The sequence below is a fragment of the Silene latifolia genome, chromosome Y (assembly GCF_048544455.1).
Source record: "Silene latifolia isolate original U9 population chromosome Y, ASM4854445v1, whole genome shotgun sequence".
NCBI classification, from domain to species: Eukaryota; Viridiplantae; Streptophyta; class Magnoliopsida; order Caryophyllales; family Caryophyllaceae; genus Silene; species Silene latifolia.
In genome coordinates this window covers 23,761,666-23,774,131 of record NC_133538.1, presented here as the reverse complement: position 1 = coordinate 23,774,131, position 12,466 = coordinate 23,761,666, and the positions used below count along the sequence as shown (strand labels likewise).

Genomic DNA, 12,466 nt, shown 5'->3' with positions numbered 1-12,466 from the left:
GTAATTTCCTGATTTCTTTGAATTAGCTCGAGAACTTGAGCTATATGGTCTATAAACCTTCAAACGCACATAATACCGCGCCAAAAATTGCGAAAAACCCAAAGTAACGGTATAAAGTACTAAAAATACTAAGCAAACTTAAAATGCGAAGTCTTGCGCACACAAAACAATAAAAAGTTCAATGAAAGCAATAAAGTGTATAGTTTTTGAAAAAGTGTTAATCAACTAATAGTTGATCAAGAATGGCCACGGAATGGCCCACTTGGTCGGCTTCTGGCTACAAGAGGTAGCCTCAATAGTTCTCATCTTCTCAGCTGCACTCTTCTGAGCTCCAGTATCCGCAGAACTCAACGGATCAGCATGTCGGACATCTTCCCATTCAATGACCTCTTCGGACTCGTCGGAATCCAGATCAGACTCCGTTGCTTTGACTGGCTCATATTCGGGCTCCTCATCTGTGCCATAGCTAAGGCGTCCTAGACCGCCTCTTTGAAAGATTGGCTCCTTCACAGCTGGAGCGACATGCGGCTTTTCCTTCCCCAAACCACCTCCTGCAATATCTAAAACAGAAGAATCTTCCTCCACTTTGCTCCCAGTCTGGGGCGAAAGTGTCACAACAGGAGTAGGGATAGATATAGGCATATCAGGAAGTATAAAATAAGATTTCTTTTCAGAAACCGTATTGCAAGTGATGGGCCACATGAGGTCTTTCTTTCTAGCTGTCTGGGCAAAGACAATGGAGTGCTTCCCTACCTTAAAGGTCAAATTACCCGAACCAACATCAATAACTACACCAGCAGTGTGCAGGAATGGTCTACCTAGAATAATAGGAATGTAGGCATCTTCGGGCATATCAAGTACTACAAAGTCAACAGGGAAGAAGAACTTCCCTATTTGCACGGGAATGTCCTCTAAGACTCCTATTGGCTGGACCGCAGAACGGTCGACCATCTCATCTTGTCATGTTGGTGACTGCAAACCTATTCAACTTTAACTTCCTAGCAAGACTCAAAGGCATCACACTAATACTGGCTCCTAGGTCACATAAGGCCTTCTCAATAGGAAAAGTGCCAATATTACATAGGACTGAAAAACTACCCGGGTCTTCTAGCTTAAGGGGTGCAGTATGGGTCAAGTAAGAGCATGATTCCTCAGTGAGTGCGACAGTGTGCACAGTTTCAAGTGACTTCTTTTTAGATAAGAGTTACTTCATGAATTTCATATAAGCAGGCAATTGAATGACTAACTCAAGAAAAGGAACTTGTACGTTTAAACTACGAATAACATTTTCAAACTTATTAAATGATACCTGTTCCTTCGTCGGCACTAATCTCTCCGGATACGGGGCTGAAAGTAGCAACTTAGCCCTCTCCTCTAAATCTCTCATGCCGGCATCGGTGGATTTAGGCTGAAAGTCCACCACCTTCTCCTTGTTGTAGCTTGACCCCTCTTCAGACCGTCTCAAATGTGAACCAATAATCGACAAAGGGTCGTACTTCGGAACCGGAACGGACCCATCAGCAGTCGGGTCCGTCCTCAATATTTTCGGGGCAGTAGTACCCTGAAACAAGTGATCCCTCAAGTTATTAGGCATTGGAGGACGAAAAGAATCACTATCAGCAGCACTGTCAGTCGATCGACCAGGTTGGTCAGTCGATCGACTAACTTCTATAGGAACAGTAGCTTCTGGTTATCGCGGACCAGTCGATCGACTGGGTATGTCAGTCGATCGACTGACATACCTGCTGATCGTCTTTTTCTTGTTTTTGTTCGTCACAGCCTTCTCCTTGCTTGGTTCTGCCTCATCCTTTTCAGTGACGTCCTCAACCATAATGGGCACATCAAGGGTAGACCCACACCTCAAGGTGATAGCATTAAAGGTCTCTTTCTGCTCCGTCTGCGTCGGTAAATGTCCCGGAGCTCGGGTTGTATTCTTGCTTGCCAATTGAGCAATTTAGCTCTCCAACATCTTCATCCCGGCCTCTCTAGGTTGGGATTCTTTTAGCAACAAGTTCTTAAGTTCGGCAAACTCAGAATTTTGGGATTGCTGTTGTTGCTGAGGGACATACGGGGGCTTTTGGAACTGTTGTTGCTTATAAGGGGGCACATAATTCTGCTGCTGCTGTGAAGGTTGAGTCGGATTTAAGACATTTTGGCTGCTCCACCTCGGATTAGGATGGACATTCGGCTCATAGTAAGTGTTTGTCTGCCTATAATGTTGAAAGGCAGCGCAAGACTCAAAGGGATTAGGACAGTTATCTGAAACATGTCAATCAGCTCCACATCTTTTGAAGATGGAAGGACGGTCTGAGACAGCATTTACATGGTAGATCCCTCCTTTTGAAGCTCCTCCCAAGTTATACTTATCAAATCTCACCGTGAGAGCCTCTAATGCAGCTACAGAAGGAGATTCAGCAGCTTTCCTTTGATTTCCCCTGGAATTTCCATACTCTGCTTTATGGGTGGCCAACTCATCAATGATCTTCCACCCCTTAGTTTCTCCCATATTCTCCTGGAATCGGCCACTGGCTGCCGCATCCAGGATAGCCCTCGATCGTCATAGAGCCCATTGTAGGCGATTGCACAGGCTCCACTTCTCAAACCCATGATGCGGAATGGTGCGCTGACTTCTTGAAACGGACCCATGCCTCATGAAAGTTCTCATCAGGACCCTGTTTAAAGCTCGTGATCTGAGCTCTAATAGAATTTGTCTTCGAGGCAGAGAAATATTTCTTGTAGAATGCCAAGGCCAAAGAATTCCAGTCGGTGATCCCGTTAGCAGCTCGGTCCAGGTCTCTATACCACTCCCTTGCAGCATCACGGAGTGAGAATATAAACATTGTCTCCTTCACCTGGTCCTGGGTCACACCGGTCGACGGGGTATAGAGCGAGCAATAATCAATAAATATCTCCATATGCTTGGCGCATCTTCATTTGCGGCTCCCGAATTGGTTTCTCTCAACCAAGTTGATATAAGAAGGCTTCGGTTCGAATTTTCTATCACTCCGTAATTCGAACCCCTTGTATAGATTTGCGGTACTGTCGGCTCGAGTGACTTGCTATAGTTGCTTCTTCAGCCATCTCTAGAAAATCTGGAGAAGTGACGGTCTCAGCTGATGAAGTAGAAATAGGTGATGAAGGTGGGTCCTCCTCGAACAGCTCGTTCTCGTAGTAACTAGACTAAGTACACAGCTCTTCCTCTGTCGGCAATATCCTAGATGATCGTCTCAACTCGCGCAAACTCTTCTCAATCTCAGGATTGAACGGTACTAATTCACCACCCTGTGACCGGCGCATAAGAGGAAACTACAAAAAGAATATGAGAATAGTTTAAGGAACAGATGTCCCTTAAACTAAGAAGCACACTAAAATAAAACAACTAAAAATTAGAACAATTGCCTCCCCGGAAACGGCGCCAAAATTTGATACCCGTCGTTGTGAATACCAAAAATAATATTTATAATACCTATCAAAACTAACAGAAGCTAGTGGTAACAGGGTCGAACCACAGAGAGGCAGATGTAATTATTAGTTGGTTAATTTCAGTCTAAGATAACGAAAGTGGGGGTTGATTGATTTGAGTGGTCTATAGCTAAGGCAATAAAAGTAAAATAAACTAAACAATAAATGAAATCAAGAATTAAAGGGGTGCTGAGATGGTCGGTTCACTATAGTTTCGGCGACAGCATACTAAGTAGGTCTGAAATAAACACATGAGGCGGGAAAACAAGAGGTCCTCTCGGTCCACTCTTAACAAGCAGCGTCTTTCGATCTCGCTACGGGTCCCTAATATCACTAGTACTGACTCTCGTCTTGAAAAGTGACTAATAACCTAAACTTTAACTATCTTTCGACCTTAGCATAGTTTAGTCATTTTAATTGGTAGTCTGACAACCTTCCCTATCTTCCGATCTAATGGATCAGTCAAATACTAAGCATTCAATTAGTCGCGTGCACTCGATTCATCAAATATAGAATTTAAGTCAATTAAAACGAAGCAAAACCGCATGTGGCCAGTCGATCGACCAGGGAACCCAGTCGATCGACCGGTATGCGATTTCAGGGTGTACAAACTAATGCCGCCTAACCTACAGTTCCTCTACATCCTAGCACAAGGTATTTAGCTACTGATGATATTGATAAACACAACAATAATATTAACGAAATAAACTACTGAACTCATGCTTAAAACAGTTAAATAACAAGCAACAATAAACGATAATCGGCTTCGGGAAACTAACGAGCAATTCTATACTATGAAAAAAATAAGCAATGAAACTGAACAGAAGAATACTGAAAAGGAATTATAGAGCCAGATCCAAACCGAAAGCGAAAGGAACTTTATTAATCGAAGAACAATAATCTCGAACCCTAATTATGAAAGTAGAACTAAAACTAAATTAAAGCTTGATAAAAACTTGATGCCTGTTCTCAAAACCTAGCTTACGTTATATAGAATAGAACGTAGTTCTTATTTCCAAAACCTAACTACTATGGACTTGCTTATTCTCGATCTTTTAATTCACGCAGATTAGCGGCTTGGTCGATCGACCACTGAGGCCGGTCGATCGACTGGTAAGCTCTGAACAGTGGCTCCTGGAAGTCGTGGTATGGTCGATCGACCATAGGTAGCGGTCGATCGACTGCTTTAGCTCATACTTGACTTCTAAATTCTCGTGGATTTGTCTTTCGGACCTCGAAATACGCACCAAGTTCGTCCCTTGAGTAAATACTTTACGTCAAATTTAGTGCAAGGTACTCAGGGACGGTTTTAGCTCAATATCTACTCATTTCCCATAAATCTGCAATATTACATAAAAATACGAAAGTAGACGAAATGGGGCAAATAGTAGCCTTAAACCACATGAATGAGCTCTAAAATGCGTGTAAAATAGAGTGTAAAACATCATATTTAAGACACGCATCAATGAGCTTGACTAGCATAGCATAACACTTTACGATGCACCATGCCATTGAACAATTTCCTTATGAAATAATGATTGATGCTCTTGGTCGCATGAAGAAAGTAGCTTGTCCCTTTTTCTTGACAAGTATAATCATTGCCCATTGAAGTGGAGTCTATGAGGGTGAAAGGTTCATCCCAAATGTAAGGGCTTAGCAGATTGAATATTGAGAATGGACTCTACACGCTTTCTTCATTAAAGAGGTTGTTGACCGCATCATCTTTTACCTTGTTCGCATCGGTTTCCTCCTCCCAATTATTGTTGCCACCTACACACAAATCAAAAATATCCTCCATGAGTTTCATAGGGCAAGAGTGACGCACAAGCTCCTCTTCATCATAGAAACGCATACCCAAGTCAATAGATGAATGACTAGACAACATGGATGCCTTGGTTGATTCATAATCTATAACATACTCATCATCGTAATCGCTATCATCATCCATAACATCATCTTCCCATGGGGGAGAAAATTTTTTTCTTAGGTAGTGAATGGGGGAGTACATCTCATTTTCACAAGTTTCACTATCATCATACATGTATGTTTGAAACACGATGATAGCTTTTTCTATTAAATCATCTTTGACCCTTTTAAGAAACTCAATACGGGAAGGTCTCGCACATTGTCTTGCCATAAAATCTATGAATGACAAAAAGTCTTCGCAACTCATTTTGAAAGTTCTATCGCCACTCATGTAATTAGGCAATATGCAGGTTCCTAGACTCATACCATCATATAAAGCATATCGGGCTTCCCAATTAGATAGAATGAAATCATCAAACCAAGCATGAGACATATAATCATTGAATCTATCATGGTACATGCTAAATGGTTCATCCTCATCTTGGTTGAGCATAAATGTAGACATTTAAAGCAATTAAAAGAAGTGTGAAGGAACCAAGGTCCTTTAAGACAAATACATAACTAAAAGCAAATAAAGATAATAATTCAACAATACACCCGTCCCTCGCAATGACGCCATTTTTTGATAGGTCGTTAAACTACCAAAAGAGATTTGTAAACTTAACAAACAACTTAGTAAAGGAGTAAGTAATGGTCGGATCCCAAGGGACGGTTTATCAAATAGTTATCTAATGCAAAGTAGCTATGTCTTGGTGTCACGATTGGATTTGAGTTGAAAAGTAAACTACTATGATGAAAATGTAATCAAATAAAAGCAAAGCAAATAAGTAGAGATGTAAACAATTGATAAAAAACACTAGGGTGTCATGGGTTCAAAGGGGAACATGGTATAATCACATTAATGAGTCATACAAACAATTATAGTTATTATGGAATAGAATTTAAGTCAATTAAAACGAAGCAAAACCGCATGTGGCCAGTCGATCGACCAGGGAACCCAGTCGATCGACCGGTATGCGATTTCAGGGTGTACAAACTAATGCCGCCTAACCTACAGTTCCTCTACATCCTAGCACAAGGTATTTAGCTACTGATGATATTGATAAACACAACAATAATATTAACGAAATAAACTACTGAACTCATGCTTAAAACAGTTAAATAACAAGCAACAATAAACGATAATCGGCTTCGGGAAACTAACGAGCAATTCTATACTATGAATAAAATAAGCAATGAAACTGAACAGAAGAATACTGAAAAGGAATTATAGAGCCAGATCCAAACCGAAAGCGAAAGGAACTTTATTAATCGAAGAACAATAATCTCGAACCCTAATTATGAAAGTAGAACTAAAACTAAATTAAAGCTTGATAAAAACTTGATGCCTGTTCTCAAAACCTAGCTTACGTTATATAGAATACAACGTAGTTCTTATTTCCAAAACCTAACTACTATGGGCTTGCTTATTCTTGATCTTTTAATTCACGCATATTAGCGGCTTGGTCGATCGACCACTGAGGCCGGTCGATCGACTGGTAAGCTCTGAACAGTGGCTCCTGGACGTCGTGGTATGGTCGATCGACCATAGGTAGCGGTCGATCGACTGCTTTAGCTGATACTTGACTTCTAAATTCTCGTGGATTTGTCTTTCGGACCTCGAAATACGCACCAAGCTCGTCCCTTGAGTAAATACTTTACGTCAAATTTAGTGCAAGGTACTCAGGGACGGTTTTAGCTCAATATCTACTCATTTCCCATAAATCTGCAATATTACATAAAAATACGAAAGTAGACGAAATGGGGCAAATAGTAGCCTTAAACCACACGAATGAGCTCTAAAATGCGTGTAAAATAGAGTGTAAAACATCATATTTAAGACACGCATCAATGAGCTTGACTAGCATAGCATAACACTTTACGATGCACCATGCCATTGAACAATTTCCTTATGAAATAATGATTGATGCTCTTGGTCGCATGAAGAAAGTAGCTTGTCCCTTTTTCTTGACAAGTATAATCATTGCCCATTAAAGTGGAGTCTATGAGGGTGAAAGGTTCATCCCAAATGCAATGGCTTAGCAGATTGAATATTGAGAATGGACTCTACACGCTTTCTTCATTAAAGAGGTTGTTGACCGCATCATCTTTTACCTTGTTCGCATCGGTTTCCTCCTCCCAATTATTGTTGCCACCTACACACAAATCAAAAATATCCTCCATGAGTTTCATAGGGCAAGAGTGACGCACAAGCTCCTCTTCATCATAGAAACGCATACCCAAGTCAATAGATGAATGACTAGACAACATGGATGCCTTGGTTGATTCATAATCTATAACATACTCATCATCGTAATCGCTATCATCATCCATAACATCATCTTCCCATGGGGGAGAAAATTTTTTTCTTAGGTAGTGAATGGGGGAGTACATCTCATTTTCACAAGTTTCACTATCATCATACATGTATGTTTGAAACACGATGATAGCTTTTTCTATTAAATCATCTTTGACCCTTTTAAGAAACTCAATACGGGAAGGTCTCGCACATTGTCTTGCCATAAAATCTATGAATGACAAAAAGTCTTCGCAACTCATTTTGAAAGTTCTATCGCCACTCATGTAATTAGGCAATATGCAGGTTCCTAGACTCATACCATCATATAAAGCATATCGGGCTTCCCAATTAGATAGAATGAAATCATCAAACCAAGCATGAGACATATAATCATTGAATCTATCATGGTACATGCTAAATGGTTCATCCTCATCTTGGTTGAGCATAAATGTAGACATTTAAAGCAATTAAAAGAAGTGTGAAGAAACCAAGGTCCTTTAAGACAAATACATAAATAAAAGCAAATAAAGATAATAATTCAACAATACACCCGTCCCTCGCAATGACGCCATTTTTTGATAGGTCGTTAAACTACCAAAAGAGATTTGTAAACTTAACAAACAACTTAGTAAAGGAGTAAGTAATGGTCGGATCCCAAGGGACGGTTTATCAAATAGTTATCTAATGCAAAGTAGCTATGTCTTGGTGTCACGATTGGATTTGAGTTGAAAAGTAAACTACTATGATGAAAATGTAATCAAATAAAAGCAAAGCAAATAAGTAGAGATGTAAACAATTGATAAAAAATACTAGGGTGTCATGGGTTCAAAGGGGAACATGGTATAATCACATTAATGAGTCATACAAACAATTATAGTTATTATGGAATCGATTTCATTTATGTCTTACAATTCCTAGGGAGACTTAGGTCTCGGACTCGAGTTGATTTATAACTTACGACACCTACAACAACTTCTTTCTCCCTATTCAATAATATGTATGGTCTAACAAGCCTTCAGTTGATTTATGTCTTACAAGTCTTGTTGAAAAGATAAGAGAATTATTCTAGGTTGTCAATCAAGCATTTCATCAAACATAAGATGTGCATAAGTTGAAAGCATAACATACAATCATTCATATGAACTCATTAAGCATAGATCTAGCCCATGTTTACTCCCTTAATCCCCCCACTAAACCTAGCTAAGTGACTACTCACACATCATCTTGAAAATCATGTCATTAATGGTGTCAATAATCTTAACAAGAATAAACATGATGAAGGAGTAAAGCAATTAACAAAAGATTAAGTGAAAGATTAAATAAAGAGTAAAGGAATTATACCAACTTAAGATGAACAAAGGAAATGGAAGAATAATAGAAGAAAGCTCTGATTAATTACGGAGAGTTGTCAATTCCCCAATACACACCCAAGAATTCTTCAATTACACGGCTAGATCTAAGATTTCTTGAACAATAATTAAGGAAGGATTAATGTTTAATTAAGCTAATTATAGTAGTCTAACTAAGCTAAGATATTGTGTGATTTCTTAAGTACATGAAGTATTTATATTAAGTACAAGTATTTCGTTAACTAAGGGATTAAATTACGATTAAACCCCTTAAGGAAGTCCTTCGGCTTGCTAGATCTGGGTTAGCTCCCACGGTTCCTCCTCTTCGATGCACGTCCTGCTAGCTAGCTTGTGGGAGCTAGGCATGGCTCGCTCGAGTTTTCTCCATTTGGCACTCACCCTACTAGGCAGCTCGTGGGAGCTGACTGCAGCTTGCCCTAGCTCAGACTTAGCTCGTGGGGGCTTCTTTTAAGACTTTGGGAGTTGGCTAGGGCTTGTGGGGTTCCCCCTTATTGCCCAATTTGCTTGCTTTATTGACTAAGCCTTTAGTCTTGGTCACCTAATCGATGGTTGCTCGTTGGATGCGGTCAATTTAGCTCTAATGCACCATTCATGCAAGGTTAAGGCTCTTCTCCTACAAAGGCACCAAACTTCAAAGAATTAGCATAAATGGAAGCTAAAGACATGAAACGGCCCGAATAATCACGTAAAAGCATATGGAACGAGGCTAGTTAGGGGACTAAACGTGCGTAAATAAGAGTCACATCAACAATATTATAATCAAAGCAAACACAATAACAACCAATGCAATTAACCATATAATTGTACTGTGTAGGGAAACCATACCTTATTTCCAACTTTCCAAGCAATAGCGCAACAACGACGAGATATAACTGTTCTTCTACGAAGTCGTCACCTATACAATGATATACATGTAATACTAATCAAGATCTATAACTATAAACCATTTCCCCCTTTTACACAAATTAGTGTTTTGACGAATACGAATGAAATTCAACAAAGATAAAAACTAGTACTTAAAATCCGATCGACAAAACAAATGCGAAATCCGATGAACAAATGCTAGATCCGTTTTATTTTTGGTAAAATGTAAACTGTATATATGTAGAAAAATATACAAGGGAAAGAGAGTGAGTATTATGACAAGCAAACTACATGTCATAAGTTACTCCACCAAACAAATAAACAAAACCAGCCGATGGACAAAAAAAAACATCTAAAAAAATAAAAACACCAGTCCACCAAACTACTTTTCTCTTTCTCTCGACTTATCCCCTTCCTCTCCTGCTCCATCTTTATACCTCCATCACTGGTCCATTTCTCTCAATTCTCTCAATTAAACATTGATCTCCAACACCCACCGGATGATTGAAGAGGGGGCGACATCTATCCTGAACCAGATTTTTTGATGCGTCTAGCCACACCCAGAGGTTTCTGCGAATGCATCTCAAGCCTCCTCAAATTTCGTTGACACCAGATGTGATACAGGTATGCATTCATTACTACTCTTCTAATTTTTTTCAGCAATCTTGTACCCATGCTTACAATGATCCAACTTAGAGTATCGGTTCTTCGGATTTTGATAACCAACCAATCTTCAAGGTATTTAAGGACCCTGTCACTGTATATGCTTTCAAAGAACAAGTGTTGACATGTTTCTTCCTTCTGTTCACAAATGCAACACATAGGAGTGTCATTGATCCCTAAACGATAATGATTTGTTCTTGTATTCAAAGACCTCTGTTAGATTAACCAAGTTATAATGCGATGTTTCGGTATAGACCAAGGCGCCCAAACCTGATGAAACCATGGTACCACAGGTTTGGTAAGTCTCAAGAAGTTATACCCGTCTCTTATTGTATATTTCTCCATCCACTCTCCTTGACTAAAACCAAGATTCATTTTCTCTTTTACCTGAAAAATTTTCCTCCAACTCTAGCTTGTATCAGCATTAGGGATGTACTCTGCCTAAGGCTTCCTCTTGAGATAGACCTGATGGATCCATTGGACCGAAAGCTTGTCCGGCCTAGTATATATCAACCAAACCAATTTCCCCAATACTGCAATGTTACAAATGGCTATGTTTTTTAATCCAAGCCCTCCTTCTCTTTTAGGAGGGCACACTGTGTCCCATGCCACCAAAGGATCACAAGTATACTCAGACCTCCCCTCCCATAAGAAATTTCTACATAAAGCATCAATCCTGTTCAGAACACATTTGGGAATAACAAAAATCAAATTCTAGTTCCTTGCTTGGTAGATGATTAGAGTGATTAAGGAGGGCGTAGAGAAATGTTTTTAGATTTAGAAAATGTTTAACGAAACTGATAACCAAATTATATAACTCCCTAATCATTCTAATCAAACCGCGCATAAAACGTCCCCAGACCGGGTGTAGATACCCAGTATCTGCTGAGACTCCAACAAACACCCGATGATTATCGGACTACAACATGCTTTCGAATCGCGGCGTTTGATCGAAAGTTTGTGTACAACTTTACGTCGGAAAACTTAAAACGATTTCGAAAAATAAAATATTTCAAAACATTTCAAAAATACCTGGATTGTTTAATGCACGACGACGGGGTCGCAATGACACTAACTAGAGTCAAAACCGACACCGGACCAAAAACCGACTCAAAAATACAAATCCCGACTCCAACAACGAGTCAAACCGAGTCAACCACCAAAAACAAAACATTTCAAACCTTCTACCTTAAGTTTTCCCGGATTCATGTTGGTCAAGTACCAAACATGTGACTACAAAACCTAGGATAGAACAAATCATGATTGCGTTTGTTGTGAAAGTGACAACACAACTCGAAGAACCGCGACGTGGCTCGCGCCTCTTTGAGCAGCCCCTGTGGCCACGTCGCTCAAAACTCACACAACCACTCATTTCCCTATAAATACCCCTCAAATGCCACCCATTTGAGACTTACGCGAGTGTCAGCCCCCTCTTTTCTCCCTTAAAATTCTCGACTCGACTTCTTAAGTCACAACCCGACGCGTATTTACGACCTACCGATCGTAAACACGAGCCTTACACATTGTTTGGTACCGTCATCGTGCATTAAATCACTTGACCTACCACTTCGACCACTACACCATCACTAACATTAAAACACTCTTTTTACATACCAAAACGGTTTTAACCCGAGTTTTTTCCGATCAAACGAGTTATTACACTTACGTCGGTGACACGCCATAACCAAACATGTAAGTATGAGGGTGTAAAAATCCTCTTTTATTATGTTTTCATTTGTTTCATGACTATAACATGCTAAAACGTGCATAACATGAACCAAAACATGGAATAAACGAGCCAAAACTGATTTTTGGTCTGAGGCAGAAGCCTCTTAGGTCGCCAACTTACCCGCGCCTAAATGGGATGTTCAGGCCAGAGATCATCCGTGTTTATTCTCGTCAT

General features: G+C 39.9%; 1 non-coding gene across 1 annotated transcript; it reads left to right on the top strand.

Moving 5' to 3' along the window:
• The first annotated feature begins 2,600 nt into the window (after positions 1–2,600).
• LOC141636353 (small nucleolar RNA R71) lies at positions 2,601–2,707 on the top strand. The gene has a single exon (XR_012540972.1). It is a non-coding gene; the product is annotated as a small nucleolar RNA R71 (small nucleolar RNA).
• The last annotated feature ends 9,759 nt before the right edge of the window (positions 2,708–12,466 follow it).